We start from the raw sequence: 12,491 nt of genomic DNA on the forward strand, positions 1-12,491 counted from the left end.
TGTCTCTTGCCCCTGCAATCTATTTGCAGCACTGCCCCATCTAGCACTGATAAGAGCCTGAAATGAGCTGTTAGAATTTTGCATCCCCACCCTGCAATGGATGCAGGAAAGTTAGGTTAGAAGGATGTAAACAATTGAAAATGACAAATGTCAATAAAAAATTAAAACTGAACTTTATTTTCCCTCTAGGTCCAAGTCAGAGTTGAAGCATATGGAACAGAATGTAACCTTTTATGAAAAACAATTCCTCTTTGACTTTAGTAACAAAGATTTGCACTCAAACTCAACCTTTGCTCCCGAAATGAATCCTCCTTTCTCAATAACTTTCTGTTAAAGCTTTTTCAGATAAGCCTGCTTTTTTAAATTGGTAATTTCTTCTTAACCTACGTATTTTTTCTAAATTTAGTTCACTCTAAATGCTATAATTTATGCTGCACAGGCATCTGACATTTAATACCAGAGAATAATAAATAATACTAATTGAGTTGGGAGCAAGGAGCATTTTTCTATGCACTTTTCATGTATTTCACATATCTGATCCTTATTACAATCTTATGAGATGTATGCTATTATTATCTTCATTTTAACAGTTGAGTAACTGAGGAACAAAAATATATTATCATTGCCTGTGAGGTGTGTGTGTGTGTGTGTGTGTGTGTATGTGTATACATACATATATATATATATATATATATATATATATATATATATCTCACATATATATCTATGCAACAAGTTTCCCTAAAGGGACTGAAAAATACTTAGGGCAGAAAACTTTCTATTTTACTTTTCTGTATCACAGCACTATCTGATGATGTGTCTTGAGTATGGTGGACACTCAGAGTATATACCTGTAAACAGATGGACAATTTTTCACTTAGTTCCTCAAATGCTGTCTATAGTTTGTATATTATGAAGTTATGTGTTGCTTTACTATTTATAGTTATTGCTTGCAGTAGTAATTTCTACTAAAAGACCACCACAGGAATAAAGGATGTTGAAAGGAGGCAGGACTTGAGTCCTCTTTCCCGAACATCTTTCTCTCTGTTCAACCTGAAAAACTCAAAATCTATATATTTTATGTGCTAGTCTGCATTTTTATTGACATATAATTGACATGTAATATTGTGTAAGCTGGAGTATGTTGATTTGATACACTTATATATTGTAATAGCAATACCACTTAGCATTAGCTAACACCTTCATCACATCACATAATTATTTTTTTTGGTGGTAAGACATTTAAGATGTAGTCTTTTAGAAACTTTCAAGTATATAAGAAAATATTGTTAACTATAAACACAATGCTGTGTATTAGATTCCCAGAATGTGTTCATCTTCTAACTGTAAGTTTATATGCTTTGACCAACATCTCCCCAGTTCCCTCATTCCATAGCCTCTGGTAACCACCTTTCTACTTTCTGTTTCTATGAGTTCAGCATTTTTAGATTCCACATGTAAATGATATCAGACTATATTTGTTTTTCTCTGCCTGATATCTCACTTACCATAATGCTCTCAAGGTCTATCCATGTTGTCCCAAATGGCAGAATTTCCTTCTTTCTCATGGCCGGATATTATTCCATTTTCTATATGTACCACATCTTCTTTATCTGTTCACCCCTTGACAGACACTTAGCTCAGCTATTGTGAATAATGCTGTATTAAACATGCAAGTACAGATATCTTTTTGATATCTTGCTTACATTTTCTTTGGAGGTGTACCAAGGAGTGGGATTGCTGGATCAGATGGTAGTTTTATTTTTAATTTTTTAAGGGATCTTCATACTGTTTTCCTGGCGGCTGAAGCAATTTATATTTCCACCAGCAGTGCACAGGCCTTTCGTTTTCTCCACATCTAACACTTGTTCTCTCTTGTCTTTTTGATGGCGGCCATTCTGACCGGTGTGAGGTGCTATCTGATTTTGGTTTTGATTTGCATTTCCCTGATGATTAATGATGCTGAGCATCTTTTTGTGCACCTGTTGTCCAGTTGTATGTCTCCTTTGGAAAATATCAATTCAGTTCTTCTGCCCATTTTTTAATTGGACTGTTTACTTTTTGTTATTGAGTTGTATGACTTCTTTATATATTTTGGATAATAACCACTTATCTGATATATTGTTTGCATGTATTTTCTCCCATTATGTAGGTTGTATTTTATTATGTTATTTCTTTTGCTGTGGGGAAGCTTTTTTGTTTGATGTAGTCCCACTTGTTCATTTTTGTTTTTGTTGCTTGTGCTTTTGGTGTCATATGCAAAATATCATTGCCAAGACCAATGTCACAGAAATTTTTCCCTATGTTTTCTTCTAAGAGTTTTATAATTTCAGGTATTATGTTTAAGTCTTTAATCTATTTCAAGTTAAGTTTGTGAGTGGTGTAAGATTGTGGTACAATTTCATTTTACTGCATATGGTTATCCAGTTTTCCCAGCACAATTTATTGAATAGAGTATACTTTCCTTATTGAGTATTCTTGGCTCCCTTGTCAAATATTTTTTGACTGTATATGTGGGGGTTTATTTCTGGGCTCTCTATTCTATACTATTGGTCTATGTGTCTATTTTTATGCCAGTACCATACTCTTTTGATTACTATAGTTTTGTAGTATAGTTTGAAATTGGGAAGTGTGATGCCTTCAGCTTTGTTATTCTTTCTCAGGATTCCTCTGTGTGTGGTCTTTTGCAGTTTCATACAGATTTCATGATTTTTTTCTACTTCTGTGAAAAATGCAATTAGAATTTTTATAGGGATTGCATTGAATCTATAAATGACTTGGGTAGTATGGATATTTTAACAGTGTTAATTCTTCTGATACATGAACTTGGAATATCTTTCCAGTTGTATCTTCTTCAATTTCTTTGATTTCATCAAGGTCTTCTAGTTTCACTTTCCTGGTTAAATTAATTCCTAAGAATCAATATTTTATTGTTTTTGATGATACTGTAAATGGGATTGTTTCACTTATTTCTTTTTCAGATATTTTATTGTTAGTGTATAGAAATGCAACTGATTTCTGAATGTTGATTTTATATCATACAATCTTACTGAATTCATTGCTTAGTTCAGTTTTCTGGTTGAGTCTTTAAGATTTTTTTGTATATAGGATGATATCATCTGCAAATAGAGATAATTTTACTTCTTCCTTTTCAATTTGGATCTATTTCTTTACTTGCCTGATTGATCTAGATAGGAATTCCAGTACTGTGTTGAATAAGAGTGGCAAGAGTGGGTACCCTTGACTTGTTCCTGATCCTAGTTGAAACACTTTCCACCTTTAACCATTGAATATGATATCAGTTATGGTTCTGTCATGTATGGCCTTTATTAAGTTGAGATATGTTCCTCTATACCCAATTTATTGATGATTTTTTAATCATGAGAAGATGTTGTATCTTGTCAGATTCTCTTTTCTGCTTCTATTGAGATTATCATGTGATTTTGATCTTTTATTCTGTTAATGTGGTGTATTGCATTTATTGATTTATATATGTTGAACCATCTTTGCATCCCAGTGATAAATTCCACTTGATCATGGCATATGATCCTAATGTGCTGTTGAACTTGGTTTGCTAATATTTGGTTGAGAATTTTTGCATCTATATTCACCAGGGATATTGGTCGGTAGTGTTTTTTGTTTTTTTTTCTTGCGGTGTCCTTATCTGGCTTTGGTGTGAGGGTAATGTTGGCCTCCTAAAATAAGTTTGGGATTTCTCCTTCTTTAATTTTTTGGATGAATTTGAGAAGGATTGATATTAATTCTTTAAATGTTTTGTAGAATTTACCAGTAAAACCATCTGGTCCTGGGTCTGTCTTAGTTGTGAGGTTTATAATATTGATTTAATTTTCTTACTCATTATTGGTCTGTTCAGATTTCCCATTCTTTATGATTCAGTCTTGGTAAGATATTTATTTCTAGGAATTCATCAATTACTTCTATGTATTTATTGGCTATCATTTGTAATGTCTCTTCTTTTATTTCTGATTTTATGTATTTGAGTCTTCTCTCTTTTTTTCTTGGTTAGCCTAGCTAAAGGTTTTATCAATTTTATCTTTTCAAAAATCCACCTCTTAGTTTGTCAATCTTTTCTCTTGTTTTTCTGGTCTTTATTTCATTTATTTACACTCTGTTCTATGTGTTCCTTCCTACTGCTAACTTTGGGCTTAATTTATTCTTTTTCTCGTTCCTTGCAGTTAAAGTTAGGTTATTTAAGAACTCTTTTTTCCCTTAATATATGCATTTATCACTATATACTTCTCTTTAAGAACTGCTTCTGCAGTACTTTATAGGTTTTGGTACATTGTGTTTCTATTTTCATTTATTTCAATATATTTTTACTTCCCTTTTGATTTTTTTCTTTGACACTTTGGTTACTCATGAGTGTGTTGTTTTGTTTCCACATGTTTGTAAATTACCCAGGTTTCCTCTTGTTGATTTCTAATTTCATACCATTGGGGTATGAAAAAAAGATACCTGGTACCTTGGTATCTTTAAATATGCCAATAATTGTCTTGTAGCTTGTGATCGAGTTGTTTTGTGATCTATCCTGGAGAATGTTCCATGTGCACTTGAGAAGAATGCATATTCTGCTGCTCTTGGATAGAATGTTCTCTATATGTCTGTTAGGTCCATTTAGTTGAAAGTATGATTTAAATCTAACCTTTCAATATTAATTTTCCATGTGTATGATCTATCCATTGCTGAAAGTGGGATATTGAAGCCCCCTACTATTTTTGTGCTACTCTCTATTTCTCCCATCAGATCTGTTAGAATTTACTTAATATATTTAGGTGTTTTTGATGTAGGGTGCATATATATAATTGTTATATTTTCTTGATGAGTCCACTCCTTTATCATTATATAATGACCTTCTTTGTCTCCCATGACAGTTTCTGTTCTAAAGTCTATTTTATCTGATATAAGAATAGATGCCCCCAACCTTTTTTGGTTTGTATTTGCATGGAACATATTTTGCCATCCCTTTAGTTTCAGTTCATATGTGTCCTTAAAGCTGAAGTGAGTCTCTTGTGGGCAACATATTTTTGGGTTTTTTTTTTTTTTTTTTTTTAATTCATCCAGCCACCCTGGCCTTTTGATTGGAGATTTCAATCCATTTATTTAGAGTAATCTTTGATATGTAAGCACTTACTAATACCATTTTATTAATTACATTATGGCTGTTATGTATTTCCACTCTTCTTTTTTCCCTCTTGCTGCCTACTTAAATGGATGGTGATTTTCCCTATGATATGCTCTGATTCCCTTCTCTTTATCTTTTGTGAATGATGATGGGTTTTTATTTTGTAGTTACAATGCAGGTCACATAAAACATATAACAGTCTGTTTTATGCTAATAGCAAATTAACTTCAGCTGCATACAAAACTCTACCCTTTAATTCCCCCCTTTTATGTTTTTAACATGACAATTTACCTATTTTTATATCATGTATTCGTTAACAAATTATGGTAGCTATAGTTATTTTTAATGGTCTTTTCCTTTAGTCTTTATACTGTAGTTAAGTGGCTAACGTACCATCTTGTTATGGAATTAGAATTTTATGACTGACTATATATTTGCCTTACCAATGTGTTATCTGTTTTTATATGTTTTCATGTTACTAATTATCATCCTTTCATTTCATCTTGAAGAACACCTTTCAACGTTTCTTGTAAGGTGAGTCTAGTGGTGGTGAACTACTTCAGCTTTGTTTGACTGGGAAAGTCTTTATTTCTTTTTCATTTCTGAAGAATAACTTTGCCAAAGTTCAGTGTTAATATCTACAATATAACTCAATAGACTTTCCTAAAACACTTTAATTCGATGATGAATTATTACCTATCTGAATTCACGCCTTCTTCCCCTCCTCCTCTTCCTCTCCTTCCCTTTTATCCCTCCTCCTCCTCCTCTTCTTCTTTAATTTTGTGACCTTAAACATATGAATTCCCTTTTGTCCTGTGAATTTATTTATTTTATTGCTTATTGGTATCTCTTTTCATTCCAAAAAAGGTGATGCCTTCCTGAACCAAATTAACTTTCTAAAAGGATGAATATAAAAAAAGCAAAAATGTTAAATGAATGCATTTAATTCACAGCAAATATCTGTTTTATTTTATTTATAATATCTAGATTATTTTCAATTCAAACATTTCATTTTGGTAATTATCATTTGAATAGTAATTCCTGACTTTGAATTAACTTTATTTTGGTAATCATAATTTGAACTAAAAATCTCTCACATTTCATAAAGTTACTTTGGTGAACATTTGCCCCTGTTTTCATATGTTACATGAGTAGGAGAATGTCATTTCATTTTGGAGCTTTAGTTCAGCCACAATTTGTTCCCATCACCATTCTTAATTGTGTCTGTGGGACACTGTCCCTAATGAACCAGAAGTTTCTCCATTCCACAGGTCTCTCATTGCAAGTTTAAATTGCTTTGAGAACTGGGGAACAATGAAAACTGTTGCATAACAAATATTTATTCTTCCACATCTGTGGGATCTGGCATTGTTTGTTGAACCTGACCTTAATTCAGAATGCTGACATAAGTACGAAAAAGGAAGTAATGGGTTCTTTTAGGAGGTGGAAATAATTTATCAGTGTAATGGTAAGTGTTGAATATCATGAAACTGTACCTTTTCAATCTACAGTTAAAGCTATTATTCAGTATTAATTTTTAATGTGAATAACCTGATGCAATATAGGTATCAATTTATTATCACCAAAATACGGCTGAGAATCATTATAATTATTATTATTTCATTATTATTTGTACAATGTCTGTTAATCCTTAATTTCCATATGGTATCACATAGTTTCTTTAAAATCTCCCTGCAAGGAAAGTAAGGCAAGTATCTTTATCACTATCTTACAAATGAGAAGACTGAGGCTATAAATTAGAAGCATAGAACCTCAAACGAAAGACTTTGATTCTAGTCTGAGATACTTTTCCACTATGCTAAACCTGTATTAATAAATGTTAGATGATCCTCTGTACTTATAATGCATAAACTGGTAATTATTTGTATAAGATGACAGCTTGTTAATACTGACTGAAAGATATTTTAAAAAATTAAAGCCTGCTACAGATGAACAAATGTGACATATTAAAGTTTTCCTGATAATTAATCCATAAATGCTGCACACGGAAAATGCTTAAGAGTTTAGAAAATAAGCCTTCACCTATTCAGTCAGAACCCATCTATTATGTGCTACCACTGTATTAGGCTTAGGTGTAGAGGGATGAGCAAGACAGGCAAGCTCCTTCCCCCATGTCTCTTGTTACCTCACAGTATAACAACATAAACAGTTTAAAGCGCTGGGAGCAGAAGCAAACCAAAGGTAGCAAGACAGCCTGGGTCAAGGTGGGTTTGACTTAGTGAGGGGATTCCTGCCTAGGAGCGAAAGGCTTGGAGCAGATGGCAGGGAGAAGCAATTCAGCTAGCCTCAGATGCATTGTCATTGCAGTTGTCTGGAAGAGGAAGCCAACAGGCTCTCTAGTCCTGGACCCAAAGGGCCTGGCTAGAACATCTTCATGTGTCCTGGTAAATCTTGCTGTCTTCTTCCATTTGCATTACTGACTGGTCTGATCAAGGGTGCTTATGTCCCTTATCTAGTACATCCTCTGACCAATTTCTGAGCCCTCTTGGGGAGAATTTTGATTTGTCATAAGAAGTAGTGTAGAGTAAGTATTGAATCATTGCCTCCTTTCTCTGGGCACTGTTGAATGAATGTAGTCTTTGTGACCCTTACTTCTCTAAGGTTCTCACTAACCATTCCCTGCTGTTGACACATGATTTCTATACAAATTTTAATGCTACCAGTTAGGCAGGGTAGTAATGTAAAGACAATGGACTTTGGATCTTTCCTCTTCCTGTTATTAGTCATGTAACACCAGCCAAGTGAGCTAATTTCAAGCCTAAAATATGGCACATAAGATCCTAAAGTAAGATTTGGCAACAAAAATGAAGATTTCTCCTCCCTCTTTTCTTCTTTAAAGAAAGTTTTGGTCTTAAGATGAATAAATAAAAATTTACAATCTCATTTGGGCTAAAGTTTTCATCTCCAAAATTGTGATTTTATATTCCCTTACTGTCTTTCTGTTCAAAGTTGTGATATTTCTCTTGTGTATTCTTAATTAAATTATTCCTGTAGTGCGAATCCCTCCTTTGAGTTGGACTTTAGACTCTAAGTAATATCTGCTCTAAAGTAATTTCCCCAACTTCTATCACATGGCAAACTAAGTGGCAGAGTGGGGGAAAATTGGCTGTAATGAAATTCTTAACACTATTAGCCCACGTGAGGGCTAAACTTGTGATTTTGACCAATGTCAAATGTGGTGGTGATTATGGAAAGGTCAGTTTTCAAGTACAATCAGTAATGTGACAAACCCATTAATCTAAATATCTTAATTCCTTGTATTATGTTTCTGCTAAAAATCTCATAAAGTCCTACAGTGTGATGTCAAATTTGGCAGGTACTAACATCACAGGATCCAAGCGTTCAACCCATGTTCTGTGCTTTCTAATGATAGACTCCTTCCCCACCAAAAGATGTGCCAACATAGCACAGAGAGATCAGCTCAGTGCTTTGCGATGATCTAGAGGGGTGGGATAGGGAGGATGGGAGGGAGGCTCCAGAAGGAGGGGATATGAGGACATGGCGTATGCATATGGCTGATTCGCTTTGTTGTACAACAGAAACTAACACAGTATTGTGAAGCAATTATATTCCAATAAAGATCTATTAAAAAAAAAAAAAAGGCGTGCCAAATTCTCTGACTTTAGAGCCTCTCTGTGCACCTGCCATACTTTCCTTCTGAGATGCGCTTGCCACCACTCCACCACGGAAACTCCCTTGTCCAAAAAGGATGCGCTGCCAATCCATTTACTCCTAACTTTTGCTCACCTTCTCACTTTTTGAATACTCCCCTTCTTTTCTTCCAAACTTGTCTAATTCTTTCTCTGCTTCCAGATCCAGCCCATTTCTGAAACTCTTCCTGAATTCTCCTTGGCGTGATTTATTTCTCATAAACTTCTTCCTTATGGGAAAATCTATAAATTTTACTCAAGCTACATAATGTCATTATATTTATAATATATTTTATATGTACTTTTCCTATACCCCTAACTGAATTTTGCGCTCTGTAATGGGAGGCACTTTATTCTTTTATTTATCCTTACTGTACTTGGAATATGACTGGGTTCAAGATAGACTGTCAGTAATATTCAAAAGCTATTGTAGTAGCCTGGCACACATTTAACCTGCTTTAAAAAATGCTTCCAATATTATTTTTTCCTTAAGACTATTTATTTAACTCTTTCAATAATATTTTTTTCTTAAGAGTATACGAATATTGAACTTTCTCTAAAACACAAAAGGAATATGTTCTTGTCATTTTCCAGTTTGGTATGCCAATCGACTTAATAAGGCAAAAGAGAATCCATTTGTATCAGAAATATCTGGATAATCTGCCAGCTCAGTGTAGATTAAAGGCTTGCTACTCAAGTGCTTTCAAGACCTGTTGCGTAAGTATAACCTGAGCTGTTATGAGAAATGAAGACTCTCAGGAGCTGCCCCCAAAACCAAAACAGAATCTAAAGCTTTTCAAGATACTCAGGTGATTCATGTGTATATAAAAATTAGCGATGCTGTGAACTACACTTGATCTGAGCTTTGAGCTCTACTTCACTGTTTACTATGAGGTTAACCTTGGAAAAATTTCATGTTTTAATATTTGAAAAAAATGGGAGTAATATAAACAATGATTGTATTTTGTTAAGCATAAAGTAGTAGTACATACACACATGTGTATACCTATTTATATAAAATATTTAAACCTTCTTGCTGATTTCTTAGGTTGACTTAAGTGAGTAAATTATGAAGATACACTCTGAAGCCACATAATGAAAATAAGTGAAGAGACTATGTAATACTCTCCAAAGACTGTGTGTGACATTCATGTGGACCTGATCTATGCAATGGTCTTGTCACAGGAACAGTCACACAAGATACTAAGAGGAGCTGGAATGAGATCAACAACTATCTACATTTAAACAGATGTTAAATTTCAGTTTATGCTATTCAATTTATTATTATTAATGTCTATTAAAAAATTAAAGTGCCTAATATAAAGTATGCAGTGTCAGGTGTAGAAAGAAATATGCACCAAAAAAATCAAAGTTGCTGTGAAATTTTGACCATCATGAATTGCAGAATCATATTTCCAGTCCTTGTTGAGTAGTCTCTTGACATCTCCACTGCTTACTTTCTGGGGCAGATGAAGTCAGGCTTATAGTTGCTAATTAGGAGTTTTAGAAACCTCAACCCGGGAACAAGGCTTCAACAGCAGGAAAGGTTACTTCTGTATGTTTGCTTGATCATAGGTAGATCTTCACATATTGGCAATGGGCATAGGTACTTCCATCCTTCCCAGTTTTATTGTATTCTAGTCATACACATTGTTGAAGATAGCTGGATGTCAGAGTTTCAAGCAAACACTCCTTATAATACATTCTTAAAAAATCAATTGTTCAGGTAATATGTAACATGTAACATTTGTTCCTTGGCAGTGAATGTATTTTATATTAGATCTTCCTTTGACATACTGAAAGTGGATGACATGGATAAAATTAACCAGACATTTGTGCTAGGATTTCTTCTGGTCTTTCTGGATACCCAAAGATTGAGATAGTTGACTTTGTTCTAATTCTAATTATGTATCTTGTGATTCTAATTGGCAATGGTGTTCTGATAATAGCAAGCATCTTTGATTCCCATCTTCACACCCCAATATACTTCTTCCTGGGAAACCTCTCTTTTCTGGATGAGCTTAATCTCAAAGAAAAGGAACATTTCCTTCTCTGGATGTGCAGTGCAGATGTTCTTAGGATTTGCAATGGGGTCAACAGAATGTTGCTCCTTGGCATGATGGCTTTTGACTGCTACGTGGCCATCTGTAACCCTCTGAGATACCCCGTCCTCATGAGCAAGGTGGTGTATGTACTGATGGCTTCTGTGTCATGGCTGTCCAGTGGAATCAACTCAGTTGTGCAAACATCTCTTGCCATGCGATTGCCTTTCTGTGAGAATAATGTTATCAATCATTTCCCATGTGAAATATTAGCTGTTCTCAAGCTTGCTTGTGCTGATATATCCCTCAGTATCATCACCATGACAATATCAAATATGGCATTTCTAATTCTTCCATTGCTGATCATTTTTTTCTCCTACATGTTCAGTCTCTACACCATCTTGAGAATGAACTCAGCCACAGGAAGACACAAGGCTTTTTCCACCTGTTCAGCATATCTGACTGTGGTAATTATATTTTATGATACCATTTTCTTTATGTATGCCAAACCCACGTCTCAAGAACTGCCTGGAGAAAACAGTTGCAAACTTCTGACAAGCTCATTTCCCTGTTTTACGGTGTAGTGACACCTATGCTAAATCCTATGATCTATAGCTTGAGGAATAAGGATGTAAAAGCAGCTGTAAAATATTTGCTAAACCGAAAACCTATCCAATAAGTATTTCAGAAAATGCAGATCTTTGTGTAATAGGCACAAAGATGGACTTATAGCTAAATCAGTAAGAAGCTTTGAGGAAACCATGGTTAAGGAGAGATATTTTTATTTTTCCCTTCACTAACCTTACTCAGCTAGAATTACTGAGAACTGTAGTTTGCTATAAACTCAGCTTCCAGTGTTTTCAGATCTCACAAGTACAATGAATTTCATTAAAGTCTCATCCCAGGTGGTATCTGAAATGAGTGTTTCTGGTGTACTGTACAGAAATGTAATAGAAAACAGTTACACATAACTTTGGAGATAGAGGGGCAAGAGTACAAAATCTTCAATTCCACAAACTACCTAAATGACATTGGATAGTCTATTCTTTGTAAATCATAGACTTGTAATAAGGAAAGAGATAAAACCCAGTACCAGTGTCATTATAATTTCAATAAGTTGGAGAAAGCACCTAGCATAGCACCAACTTCATAGTGTCCTAAAATTTCAGATTTAAAGTTGGCTCCAAATTGAGGACTAAAAGTTACTACTGAGTACCTCTTTTACCCGAAGCTAATACTTATGAAAGCTAGATATCTCCCCCTAAAGGTCACTCTGTTAATATAAGTCACACCCTCCTTGCCCCTCCCCCCATATCACCATAAAGAGAAGTTCGGGCCAGGGGAAGAAATAATCAAGGGAGTGTTCTGCCTTATGTGGAGTGTACAGTGCTTGGTGGGAGGTGTTGCACTACAGTCCCTGGGGAAGAATGGGAACGTTTTTTGTTCTAATCCAAGCCAAGTGAGATGGTGCTGCAAAAGAGCTCTTAAGGTTTCGGGTGCTTGCAAAGAAGGAGAGTCTGGCTTCTGGCTTGATGAGTGGAGGCCTGCTGAGCTCTTGAGGCTGCAGACCAGAAGAGGAGCTAGTGTAGAAGAGGAAGGAAGGTGGATATTCTAAACCAAAAGATACACAAAAAC

General features: G+C 34.7%; 1 pseudogene across 1 annotated transcript in view; it reads left to right on the forward strand.

The window, feature by feature from the left end:
* Positions 1 to 11,535, forward strand: part of LOC309665059 (olfactory receptor 13C3-like) — a 146,224-nt pseudogene extending 134,689 nt beyond the window's left edge. Inside the window, exon 9 of the transcript XR_014268431.1 lies at positions 190 to 11,535. The product of XR_014268431.1 is annotated as an olfactory receptor 13C3-like (transcript). The remainder of the gene's footprint in view (positions 1 to 189) is intronic.
* Positions 11,536 to 12,491: the final 956 nt, after the last annotated feature.

The sequence above is a fragment of the Balaenoptera physalus genome (assembly GCF_965194825.1).
Source record: "Balaenoptera physalus genome assembly, chromosome: 7".
Taxonomy (NCBI): domain Eukaryota; kingdom Metazoa; phylum Chordata; class Mammalia; order Artiodactyla; family Balaenopteridae; genus Balaenoptera; species Balaenoptera physalus.